Genomic DNA, 13,237 nt, shown 5'->3' on the forward strand with positions numbered 1-13,237 from the left:
GCCTTATGACCGGGGGCTTGGAAGTCCCTCAGGCGGCAGGGCCGGAGCCGGGCCCGGGCAGCGCCGAGCTCTGAAGGGACCCGGTGCCGCCGTAGCCGCGCCCCCTCGGCGCGGCGGGAGCCGCCCGCCCAGGGCCCCGCCGAGCCGCTGCCCGGCCTGGCGTGCCCCCGGCCGCAGGGCGCTGCCCCTGCCCTTCGGTACCGGCCCGGGTCAGACAAGCAGCCTCTCCGCGCCGGGCAGGGCCGCTGGCAGTGCCTCCCCCCTCCCAGGGTCCCTCCCGCGGCCGGGGCTGAAGGCGGGCGGAGCCCCGCTCCTACCGGCCCGGCTGCGCATGTGCGCGGGGGCGGTGGGGCCGGCCGGGGGGGCGCGGGGCCTGCTTCACCGAACAGCGGCGGGCCGAGGGGGTGCCGGCCGGGCTCCGCCGCCGTCGCCGCCGCCCCCTCGCTGGTGAGGAAGCGGCCTTGAGCCGTGCCAGCCGCTGGCCCGCGCCGCAGCGCCCACTGTCCCCTCAGCGTCGGGCGGGTCTCGCACAGTTAGTGCTTGGGCTGTAAACAGGGGCGCGCTGCTCGCTCCGGGCCGTGGGGAGCCCTGGTAGCCCCAGGTCCCGCCGCAAGGCAGGCGGGTAAGCGGGGCAGCGGGTGCTGAGGAGATGCCTCCGTGGCGCTGGCCAGGGGGGCTGGCAGGTGTTGAGGGCAAAACATGCCACCTGCGCCCCAGGTGTCACCAAATGAAGGGCCCTTGGGCGTCGCCATGCACCGCCCATGCGTGAGGAGTTTCCTGCAGCGAGCTCACGTTCCGAGCGGATTTCGGTTGCGTTTCTCCTTGCCATCAGGGCTGTAAGGCAGAGGAATGCTGGCATATGGCTGCAACTGAAGGGAAAGACGACTGCTATCATAGTGGAAAGTATGGCAAGACACGAATCGGAATGAAAAAGGCAATACAAATGGGATGCCAGTGATGCTGTAAAAATGTGTCTGGCACATACATCTGTGACCCCTTCGAGCGTGCAGGCAGGAGAGGAAGACGGCAGTACTGTAAAAACATGGAGAGATTTAAAAGAATTGCTGAACTCTACACAATAGTCAAACCTGCTGAAAAAAGAAACGGTGGAAAGCTCTCAGAAGTGCAGTCAGAGTTACTGCCAGCTTCCCAACCCTTGCCAGCATATTCAGCTGCCTTTCGTCATCTGGATACACAGAAGCCATCTACCAGAATAGCCTGGCTCCTGGCATACAGGCTGAACAGGAAGAAGCTCAGCACCTTTCCTGTCCACACCATCCTATTTGTGCTGCTAACTTCGCATCCTTATCTCAGATAGCTGCTGCACAGCTGTTGCCTAAAACTGGTTGGTTTTAACATGAGCAAGTACTTTTATAATAGGCACATTTTAAGCTGTGCTGTGATCACACATTGGTAGGTACATCTTCAGGCCAAAAATGCTGAAGCCTGTAATCAGTCCTGCAGAATAGCACTTAAGCACACGAGTGGTTCCATTGATTTTAATTGAACTATTTGTGTAAGAGCTGTTCAGTGTTTAGGAGGGCTGCAGAATATTGTCCTGTGTGTTTGTTCCTTGGCAAAAGATGTCGGCTACAGTTTCCTTTAAAGAGAATAATGGCAGTTCAGATTGAAATAAGGATTATGCTTTACTCTTCTTAGAGGATTGTGGTAAAACTACGTATACGTCACACCTGATAATTTATTAGCCTGTATTCTGTTGCCTCAGATACGCAAGTGTAATCTGGCTCTTGAACATTGCTGAAACACAGATTGCATTTTACTGCCATTTGGTCCAGGCATCAGGGATAAGACAAAATACAAGGCTATGAAGAAAGGAGCATTGTGATTGTAACTTAAGAGAATTTTATATTGGTTTGGAAAAAGTCTGACTCCATGAATTGCAAGGCAGAAGAGAATTTGGTGCATAGATTGCAACAGTGAAAAGATTACTGTAACATTTTCCACTTGCTGCTTGAACTGTTGAAATTCTGCTGCATGTGGGTGAGACAACAGAGCTTTCACTGTAAACCCATTGAAATCTATGACAGTTTTGCTGTTGACTTAACTGGAAGTAGGTTTAGACACTTTGACATCACTTTCTGTTACGAAATAGCATGCGACCATATATGCATAGGTCTGTGTTGTCCACACAGGAAAGAAGGTTCCCTTTGCCTGACCACATGCATAGGGCACATAGTAAAAAAAATGCAGAGATGTGCAGATAAGTAAGTCACCGTTGCTCTCTACTGTAGCCACAGCAATCTAGCAGTACCTCAGCTTTTCAGAGCACCTACATTTCTTTGTATATATGTTTAAATGTATCTTAAATCATTTTGTACATGCGCTGTGGAATCAGTCATGTGTCCAGAAAGGAAGATGAACGTGCTAGGTGTATAAATGAACCTGGGTGAAAATCGGATATGCTTGTATGAAAGGCCAGGCTTCAGGTATGGATTTACTGAGGCTCTGAAGGCCTGAAGGTTTTTCCACTCCTCCCCACCACAGCATGAACACACACTGTTTGCCTCTAGAAACACATGATTCCAAACAAGCACAGCGCTGTGCAGGGGCAGTGCTTTGTCAGGGTGTGTAGCCCGTGCTGCGCACCCCATCAAGTGCTGCCTTCACCAGACACTCCTAGGCTCTGGGTCCAATCTGACTGCTGGGCTGAAGCTGCCCTCACCCGCCCCTGCACTCCTTGGGACCCAAACCCGGCACCTCTAACCACTCCTGGGGTAAAAGCCATCAGACTCAATGTGATTCCTCTTTCTGCTTTTAAATGTGGACAGAAGTATTTTGAAGACAGTTGTTTTAAGGTGGTCAAGCACATTTTCACATTGATATTGTCACTTTCCAGGGCCCTGTGCTTCCACGCTTCCTTGCATGGAAGGGATACTTTGGGAAGACAAGGGCCACTGAAGCCAGCTGGACTGTGTGCGTGAGTAGGTTTCATGCAGCGCTGTTAAGGTCTGCAAAACAGGGACCAGTGCAATCAAAAAAGCCATCTGATTCTGTTCATGGCGGCTTTCAGCCTCAGGAGTCATAAACTAATAATTTTCTTGAACTATAAGCGTGTGTGTAAACACATGCACCTCCCCACACACCACACCCCCCCAACCCCACAGAGCCCCTGCAGATGAAATCTGGAGTAAATCCACATGCATTTAGGTAGGTATATGGGTTGGCTCACACCAAACAAGTGCTGACACACATTTACCTGCAGTGGCATCAAAGGAGCTTTCTGTACAGTGTGCAATGATGTGTTAGAGAGTGCCAAGTAGTTTTACCAAGATTATTTCTCCTAGAGTGAATTCAACTGAATCCTTCTCAGGATGCACAATAAAAACTTTAAAAGACCTAGAATGAATCATTCTGGATCTGTGTTTATTGATGGTAGTGAACCAAGAGGACTAGCTTTGGTGGTGTCAGCGTGTGTGCAGAGGTATAAAATGGGTGTGAAAGAAGATCAACCAAATTACTTTGAGAACTGAAGGACAGGCTTTAAGATATACATATGCTCAAAGGCTTTGCAGATTTGTGTCTCTAAATAGCTATTTTCTATTTCTATGAGCAAGCAGCAGGAGCAGCTGAGCGCTAAAGAAACAGCTGGCCTTCAGTGATAAGGGGTAGCTGTCACTTTATCGCAAAATTTGAAAAACTTTATATTTAGAAGCAGAAGGGAGAACCATCAGCAGCCACACCCCAAAACCTGAAATGTTTGCCGTTTCTTCACTGCCTGCACTTTGTGATTGGTAGTGTTTACGTTTTTAAATGTTAAAACGCCTTTCTTTTCAAAAATCTGTCCTGTGGCATGACATGGCATGTGAGATCAGTGAGACCAGAACTGCTGACTGCCCTGAGCTGTGGTGAGGGCAGAGCTCTAAAGTTGAGGATCCATAATTCAAGGAACTTCATTCACTGTTCCCCACATACAGCCTTAAAGAAATAATTAGGCCTTCCATGCTTTTCATGCTTTTCAGATTTGGTTCATTGCAGCTACTACATGTTTCTTTCTTCCATCTTTTAAAATTCCTTACTGTGTCTTATCACTATGTCCAGAAATAACCTTCTTCACTGTTCCTTGGAGTCCACCCCCCTGTTTCCTTGGTTGTTGCAAGGCTTGGGGTAATTAGCAAAGAGTTAGTTGTCTTCCCACATAGGAGGGGATCTGCACTCAGAGCTGGCACTGACGAGTTTCAGCTCTGTCTCAACATCTCAAATCCCATTTAATTTCTCATCTCACCTGTGATTCAGATAATTAACTCTGTTTCCTAGATGCAGAAACCAAAACACCTGAAAGTTGAACAGAAAGAAGTTTCAGAAGTAACAATTTTGTCAGTGCCCAAGCCCAGTTTCAGACACTCTGATTCTATCTGCCCTGCCAAATAAAGTAGGACCAAAACCCATTCTCCATCCCTGATCTCAGATGGCAGATGTCACTGCAGCTGCTTGGCCCTGTGTCTCCTTTGGCCTGCTACTGGTGTATATGTGGCTTTTTGTCATCACTTTATTTTATGTGTAGCTTGCTCTTAGCTGGGGTGGGCTTTTTAAGTTCCAAGGGCCTGAAGACGTGTGGCAGCCTGTCAGAGAGCTGCTTTCAGAGCTTGAAGCTGAGATTATGTGACAGGAAGGTATATGGAGTATTGGGGTTAAGTAGTTGCTGCTACAATGTTGAGGGACTCTAGTGTGGAGGAGTCAGGTCTATGTAGCCTCATCCAGTGTGCCTTCTGGATTGGTCCTCAACCTGTCACGCCTCTCAGTGTAGGCTCAGAGGGTAGTTTGTCCAAGGACCATGACAACAAAGAAACGGTATAGATACTGTGGGGTCCTATGGACCTGAGTGACACCCACACATTTGGGCTGGTGGGCTTTCGATGTGATACTAGCACACCAGTTGTTTACTGCACTGTTTCAATCACTGGCTTTCACAAAAACAATTGAATTTCTCCTGGTTTTGTTTGGGATTTAGTGAGGGTTTATGGAATGCTATGGAACAGACTTGCTTCAAAGTCAAATCTGAAAAAAAATAGTACTCCAAACCGAATGCCAGTCCCTTGTAATGTTCATTTCTTGTTAATTGCTGTATTATGAAAGACGACATTTGTATCTTAACGTCCTTGAGAGTTTGGCTGCAGAGATCTTGAATGTCCCTCTCCGCCAGCGCTGCCCGATCAGCAAGACGTGCAGTACCCTGCCGCCAGGCCCTGCAGCCATTTCTGTGATCAGGCATGAAATTATTCTCAACTGGTTCAAGTGAGGCATGGATTGAAAAGCTTGGGAGACGCTGATTTTCTCCATCATCCTGCTCTGCCTCAACTCTATTTCACCTGTCGTATGCCTGGCAATTTTGGATAGCATCGTCCAAAAAATCTTTTCTGATGCTGCCATGCTCAAAGCACTTTACAAAAGGCAATGGTATCACTGCTTTCATTTTTAGAAGACAAAAAAGAAACGAGACTTAGGGGAAACAACTGACCAGTGTCACTCAGCAAAGGCAGGAGAAGAGCTGGGAGAATAAGTAGGTGTCCCAGTCCCCAGTCTGGCATGTTTGTCATTATGATACACTGCAGAGGAAGGATTTATTATAAGATTTTTCATCTGAATCTCAGACATGCCATGGCCTCATTACATTCCCTTGGTGTAGGAAAGGGACCTTGTGTACATTTGTATTGCATTAAGCTTCCACAAAATACATAGAGTAGTGCAGTGCAAAGAGGCTTTGAAGAAACCGTGACTCAGACCCACTTTGTGTTAGCGTGCTTTCGTGGGGCATAGGCATCTGCCTGAGGTCACTGCTTGAATGAGCTGATAAATTAAACATTTCTCCTTTGTCCAATAAAATTTGCAGTCAGGTCTTCCTGTTGGGTAACTTTGCTATAAGCACATCATATAGCATTAAAAGCATATTCTATCTTGCTGTGATCATCTTCTAAGCTGCTTTGATGCTTAGCACCACCATTGCAGTCCAGGACAGAGAGAGAAACAAAGCAGGGCTGTGCACACGTGCTAGCAAACGGAATTGAAACCAGTCTGCCTTTGGCAAATAGAATGTCCACTTTAAGAGGACAGGGAGGCAGCTGGGGGCTTTATGAATAAAATCAGTCAGTGGTAACACAGTCTCAATGGCACCTATCCTCTGAACATAAAAAATTAACGTTTTCTTACCCAGCTTACCTTCTTCTGTATCTGTGAATCGTGTCTGCTGAGTTTATAGGAAGAAGCTCCAAGGAATTTGTATTGCTCTTTGGTCTGAAAATCCATCTAGATGTGGAAGAATAAGTTCATGCGCCCAATGGTAGAGGCCAATGGAGTAGTTAGCAGCCATTAATTTATACAATATTTATTACAGATGAGGAACCAAGAAAGAGAAAGTTATAGTTACAAATTTAAGCATGGAAGATTGCTCACCTGGGTGCTTAGACATCCAAATCAACTGACTTGCAAGCTAATTTTGTAAATCAGATTTTGAGATGAGATGCAAATTAGAGGTGGACTCCTGATGATTTTCATACAGCCATTCTCTAGAAGCCAAGCTATGTGCGTACATATAAGGGAGAATAGACTTTGGTTTATCAAAATGGGTATCTATAACACATTTATAGGCCTACAGTAAGTATGTAAGAAAATTGTTGAGTTCTGTTTTCAGTAGGGAAAAATTAATGCCTAATGTGTCTGAGGCAAATCTACTACCAGCCGTAGGATTCTACTCGTATTAGCTGTGATGGATCCAAGTGAATCTGTGACGGGAAGATCATATGTGCATCCCATATTGTACAGCAATGATAATACTCTGTATTTCTGTAGCATGACCAACTCACGCATTTTAGACTGCTTAGTCAAGATTTGCCAGTTCAGGCCACTAATAGATATTAGTAATCAGGTAAATAAAATGCTGTTTAGTTGAATGAGGAAGGAATCAGTATTGATCCTGAACCTCATACTGCTAGTATAGTTGGGCCAGTATTATCATGGCAGAGATAAGAGAGCTCGTACATCAATACACATGTTTGAGAGAAGATCAAAACAGCCCAGGAGGTAAATAACCTGGACAGTTGCCTGCAGGACCTAAAATTAGAGATCAGCGCAACGGCTTGGCAGGTGAATAGCCAGCAGATGCTGTCTTATCTCTCTATTTGCTTCAGAAGATTGGGTCTGACCCAAAACATGTTGAAATCAATTTGTATCTTCTTTATTTTGATGGGTTATGCACCAGGCTCTAATCAGTTGTGGGCCTAATTAAATGATTTTCCTTATTGCAAGCTAATTACTCCTATGGAGAAATGAAACTGAATGTTAAATGAGCACTCTAGAGGAACTGTATCTGTAACGTATGGTTTAGAATAAAAAATTATGGGCTTGATTTCACACTGTCTTACACAGTCTGTTATTCCACATAAAGCAAGTACAATTTCCACTCCCTTTTACTGGTATAAGTATGGAAACCGAGTGAAGAATCAGGCAGAATGACTGTAACAAGCTCTCTTCCTTATGCAGAAAAAAGCTAGTGCAAGCAGGAAATTGTTGGCTTTCAGCATCCAAGAGAGGAAGAAGCAACGCATTTTAATTGCAGCAGGGAGGACAGATATCAGCAAAATGTTAGAATCGTAGAACCATAGAATAATTTCGGTTGGAAAAGACCTTTGAGATCATCAAGTCCAACTGTTAATGCAGGACTGCCAAGCCCACCACTATACCATGTCCCTAAGCACCACATCTATGTGTTTTTTAAACACCTCCAGGGATGGTGACTCCACCACCTCCCTGGGCAGCCTGTTCCAATGCTTGATCACCCTTTCAGCAAAGAAATGTGTCCCAATATCCAATCTAAACCTCCCCTGGCGCAATTTGAGGCCATTTCCTCTTGTCCTATTGCTTGTTATCTCAAAGAAGAGACCGACCCCCACCTGCCTACAGCCTTCTGCCAGGTAGCTGTAGAGAGCAATAAGGTCCTCCTTAAGTCTCCTCCTCTCCGGACTAACACCTTCCCCTGCCCAGTTCCCCCAGCCACCCCCCATCAGCCTGGTTCCCCAGCCCCTGCCCCAGCCCCGCTGCCCGTCTCTGGACACGCTCCGGCACCTCAATGTCCCTCTTGCAGTGAGGGGCCCAAAACTGAACCCAGGATTCCAGGTGCGGCCTCACCAGTGCCAGGTGCAGGGGGACAATCACCTCGTCTGATATTCTGACAGTGAGGACTGGGCTGTGTTACCTGGGGAGCCTTTGGCACCTCCAGCACGAGAAACCTGCGAGAGGGTTGGCTTCAGCCTTGGGCAGGGGATGGAGTACCCAGAGACCTCCCGGACCTCCCTTGCCGGTGCCTATTGGAGTTTTGCACCAATGTGGGGGAAAATGCAAGGTACAGGACAAAGACAAATTCAGTGCCGTCACCTTGTGGTGACAGGCCATTTGCTGCTCTTGAACAAATGGCAAAGGAGGTAAAGTAAAAATGTGAAATCTACAGTAATTAATTAGATAATGGGAAATCAATCATGCTAATGAGTATGTAAGTGTTGGCAGACTCTAGCTATCGCTGTGTGGATGATATTGATTTAGCGAATACTTTTTTCATGGATCATGTGTGGGAGGCTGCGTAGGTCTAGCCGACAATGATCGTGTGTGGTGCTTCCCATTAATACTTCCCAGCTAAATCTTCAAGCTGAGTGTTGATTTTGGTGCTTTGCTTGAGGCATTGAATTCCAGCAAAGGATAGATCTTTGTTCAAGAACCCCAAAACACTTCTGTGATGGTCTGGAGGGGAAAAGGAATGGTGTCAAAAGGCACAACTTGCTGAAAGCAGCCTTGCATACAAAAAAAAAAAAATAAATCACTCAGGTTGCTCTGTCTGGAGACCAGAATCTAAGATGCTGTAGCACATAGTGGTTAGGACCCAGCCTTGTGGGACGTACACAGCACCGTGTTTGCTAAATGTGTTGTCTGCTAAGTGTGGTGTCTGCAAAATGCAAAAATTACAAAGGCCCATCTTCATCCTCAGGCAGATGTTTACCATGCAAGTGTCATGTGGGGTGCCACGTCCTTCATGTTGATGCACCAATTTTAGCACTGGGAGAAAATTCCAGTAACAAGGTACAAGTGAGGTGGAAGAAGCTGGGGGGCGGGATGGAGAATTTGACTTGGTTTATTTGTTTTCCTTCCAGCTTTCCACAGGTCTGGTTTTTTGCCTTGTACTTGGCTCTGTGTCTCTGATCCTGTCTGTCCTGTTTTTGTTCGCCTTCCTTTGTTGCCGATGGTTTCATGCTGTTTCCATTCCTCTCCTTTCGCGTGACACAGATTCTCTGCCTGAGCCACGTCCAAGGTGTGGGACTCCCTGCAGTTACGGCAGAGAGACTCAGTGCTGAGGACACAAACTTCCTGCTTTGCTGACAATGTCTGCATTGTGTAAGTGAGTGTATGTTTTACCAGCCCACAGAAAAGAAGTTTCAGGGCATTGCTTAATGAATTCCCCTTTTTCTAACTTGTCAGGACACTGGCAGCTCTTCATCTCTTCTTCATTGTTGCTGGGCTCTTGGTATCTGTAGGAGATCCCACTAGTCTAGATGATCTACACACAGGGAGAGAGCTTTTTTTTTTTTTTTTTAATGCGAAGACCTTACAGTCAACATGAAAAAAGCAGACAAAGGTATGAGAAAATTGTTATGACTAAATCTTCCCTATCCAGAGGGAAGTAGAAACATAGAGAAATCCCAGATCTCACTACCAGAAGTAATGAGATACCTATAGTAACTCGAGTCTATTTCAGGGCTTTCACCACAAAATGGTTCTCCTTCTCCCCACAGGGACCGATGTAACACAAGCATGATTTTCACTTTTGCTTCCCATTCAGATGTGTTAAGGATGGTGGAAGGTAGACCCATATCAGGTGACTGCCATGACAGCACTAGGACAGGGCATTTCACCACTCACTCGTGCACGTGGGAATGTCTAAGTCATACCAAGTCACCCTGTCACCTTTCCGTTTTTGAATTAAATGATGAGGGTTGTTTAAAAGCGTTACGTATATTGGCAGTTATCCCGGAGGGTGACATTAGTGGAAGTATAATCCTGTACATAAAAAAGACAGCTGTAATGTTCAGAAGTGCACTGATGAGACTTAAAGCGTTAACTTCTAATGAACATCTATCTGTAGTTTGAAGGCACCTCTGATCTACAGCTGGAAGGGATTGTAATTAACATCCGGACTCCCATGAACTCAGAAAGTCCCTGAAGACAGGTAAACTCTGAATGCTGAGCAACAGTATTGCTTACTTCCGAAATGCTATCAGAAACAACTCTATAAATAGGAAAGAATGAAGGCTGACACAACCCATACCAAAGGTAGCTTTTGTCGAGACTCGGGTAGCTGGGACCGGTGCCCAAAGAAGGCTGGGGCAGGACCTTGCGCAAAGCAGCAGATCTTGCACCCAAGGGGAAAGTGTTGGCACTGGGGTGCTTTGGCCCTACTGTGTGGGTCAGCGGTGGGGGAATCGGTTGTGTCTGGTGGGGGAGAAAATTCCCGGGAGATGGCAGGTTCTTGGTCCACCCCAACTCATTCCACTGTGACTGGCTGAAGACAAAACTGTAAGTCTATCTTGACATCAGGTAGAACCCCCCTATTTTATGACTCATTCTTCTGTTCACAGGCTTGCCTTCGCTTCCCAAATTAAGATAGATGCTTTACACTTGACAGGCAGTATGATGGCTTAATGAAGAGGTCAAAGGTAATACCTCTGCATGACCTCTGCTTTCATTGTCTGTACCTTTGACATCTAGTCAAACACATTAAATTATGCAAAATGCACATATCTGGGCTCTTTGTAGAGTATGTTTATTTTTTAAAAGCTTTGCTTACCTGTGGAGTCTACTATTTATTGTATGATGCTTTTTGCCACTTAGGCACTATGCTTAATCAGATTTGTAAATTAATTCTCTCCTGGGGTTTCTCTTTGTGTTTTCAGAAAGCATAAAAAGTGTTCGTGACACACTTCAATACACACACTGCTTACATTAGTCATCCTCTCAGCATAATAGTTTTATGGAGAACACTTTAGGTTAAAAAAACCACAAAACACATTTCCTTTAATCTAATTTCTTTCCCCCACTTTTGATCCCTAGAGTTATGTTACATGTTAGTAAACAGCTACGTGACACGCAAAGGCTGTAATTGTGATTTTTGTTTTTATTTTCTGGAGGAAAAGAGCTACTGTTTACATCTTGAAATATCTATTATTACTTTTTATGATATATTCAACTGAAAACATTTTCATACAGGAACTTTGCCGCCTTCTGACAGCTGGAACGAGGGTTGCAAAAATGAGCGCTGCTGAATTACAGCATGCCTTCCACCTGCTTGCCATTTCCCCAGCTCAGCAGTTCCAGCCCAGGTAGGACCGAAGCTGAATGGGAAAGACCAGCCTTGATGGGGAGCACCAAACTCACCACTGTCACTCACACCTACCATGCCCCTTCCTTGTCACAGCTGTTCAAAACACCTCCTAGTCAACAAAACACTTCTGTGGCAAACATTGCAATGCAGGAAGGGATTTGAAAATGTTGCTGACATTGGTGAGGAAGAGAAAGTGGTCAGCAAGCACTGCAGTGCCCTTTAGAGAGAGGAGGGCTGCCACGGCTGTGGAACCACAGCGCGAGAGCTACGGTGACAACAAGGTGCAGCACACCTCTTTGGGTGTGAGGGGTACTTTCCAGAAGTCATAGACAAAGGAGGCTGTGGTCTTCTCCTTACACCAGCGGGACCCCAGGGAAATCTCTCCTTGTAATACTGCACAGTCACCCTTGTACTTTCTGGGCAGCCTTACCTACACCCACCCCAGCTTGCACTCACCCCCCGCACACATACACCTCCACCAGCAATCTCTCAGTCCCTTTGTGTTGCATAGGAAACAAGTAGATAAACAATAGCTCTCAATTTCCTAATTATGCAAAAAAGTAGAAACTTGTAAACCTTCAGAAGCTCAAAAATGCTGAAGTGGTTGGAAAAAAAGCCAAAGAGAAGACCTGAAACTGAATGGGGATTTCACACTGCAGATGCTGAGATCTCATAAACACTACAAAGATGCATGGTACTGGGTGCATTTCCTGGGAGGCATTAGAAGAAATGTGGCCAGCAGGTCCAGGGAGGTGATTCTCTCCATCTACTCTGCCCTGGTGAGGCCGCATCTGCAGTGCTGTGTCCAGTGCTGGGCTTCCCAGTTCAAGACAGACAGGGAACTACTGGAGAGGGTCCAGTGGAGGCTACAAAGATGATGAGGGGACTGGAGCATCTCCCTGATGAGGAAGGGCTGAGGGAGCTGGGGCTGTTTAGCCTGGAGGAGACCAAGAGAGGATGTTACCGATGTCTACAAATACCTTAAGGGTGAGTGTCAAGAGGCTGGGGCCAGGCTCTTTTCAGTGGAGCCCAGCGACAGGACTAGGGGCAACGAGCACAAACTGCAACAGGGGAAGTTCCATCTGAGTATGAGGAAAAAGGTCTTTCCTCTGAAAGGGTGACAGCACTGGAACAGGCTGCCCAGAGAGGCTGTGGATTCTCCTTCTCTGGGGACATTCAAAAGCCGTCCGGACATGACTCTGTGCAAGCTGCTGTAGGAAAACCTGCTTTAGCAGAGGGTTGAATTAGATGATCTCCAGAGGTGCCTTCCAACCCTGACCTTGTTGTGATTCTGTGATTTTGTGCTCTCACAGCACACTTACTTTTCTGTGCATTTGCTAGAAGAGGAGAGCAGCACACAGTAGAGCGAGCCTCATGTTTGAGGAAGGACACAGTAGCGGGAAAACCTTTTGTTTGATGGAGCAATCCATGATCCTGAAAAGAGAAAACATTGTATTGAGCTGCTGCAGAACGGAACTTGCTCAGCTCAGCACAGAGGAACCTGGCTCCAGCACTGCTTTCCAGCAAGAGCCAGGGGATTTCTAGACATGTTTTTGCCCAGACCACTTCTTCTCTTTCAGCCTTCCTTTTTCCATGGATCTGTGCCTGCCTCAGAGCTGTGGGATAACCAGACCTCCAAAGACTTCACCCAGTCTGCACCAGTGCAGGCACTTGCAACTGCAGTAAATGTGTGTAACTGACCCTCAGCAAGAAGCTGGAGGGCAGCTATGCCCGTGCTGTTGCTGCCCTGCTTCTGAGTGCAGCAGTCACTGCCCATCCCACTGCTGTCGCCATGGCTGGCAGGGCACGTGTTTGTGTTCCTGGGACACCTGGAGGGGCTGAGCTCATCCCACCAGAGCA

At 46.7% G+C, this 13,237-nt stretch overlaps 1 long non-coding RNA gene across 2 annotated transcripts; it reads left to right on the forward strand.

The window, feature by feature from the left end:
* The first annotated feature begins 370 nt into the window (after nt 1–370).
* LOC121087435 lies at nt 371–13,029 on the forward strand. Of its 2 annotated transcripts, none has more exons than XR_005827604.1 (3): nt 371–1,413; nt 9,286–11,375; nt 12,958–13,029. It is a non-coding gene; the product is annotated as an uncharacterized LOC121087435 (long non-coding RNA). The 2 variants fall into 2 exon arrangements; XR_005827605.1 differs by lacking the exon at nt 12,958–13,029 and having other exon boundaries at nt 9,286–9,393; nt 11,263–12,170.
* The last annotated feature ends 208 nt before the right edge of the window (nt 13,030–13,237 follow it).

This window comes from Falco naumanni, chromosome 1, assembly GCF_017639655.2.
Source record: "Falco naumanni isolate bFalNau1 chromosome 1, bFalNau1.pat, whole genome shotgun sequence".
Taxonomy (NCBI): domain Eukaryota; kingdom Metazoa; phylum Chordata; class Aves; order Falconiformes; family Falconidae; genus Falco; species Falco naumanni.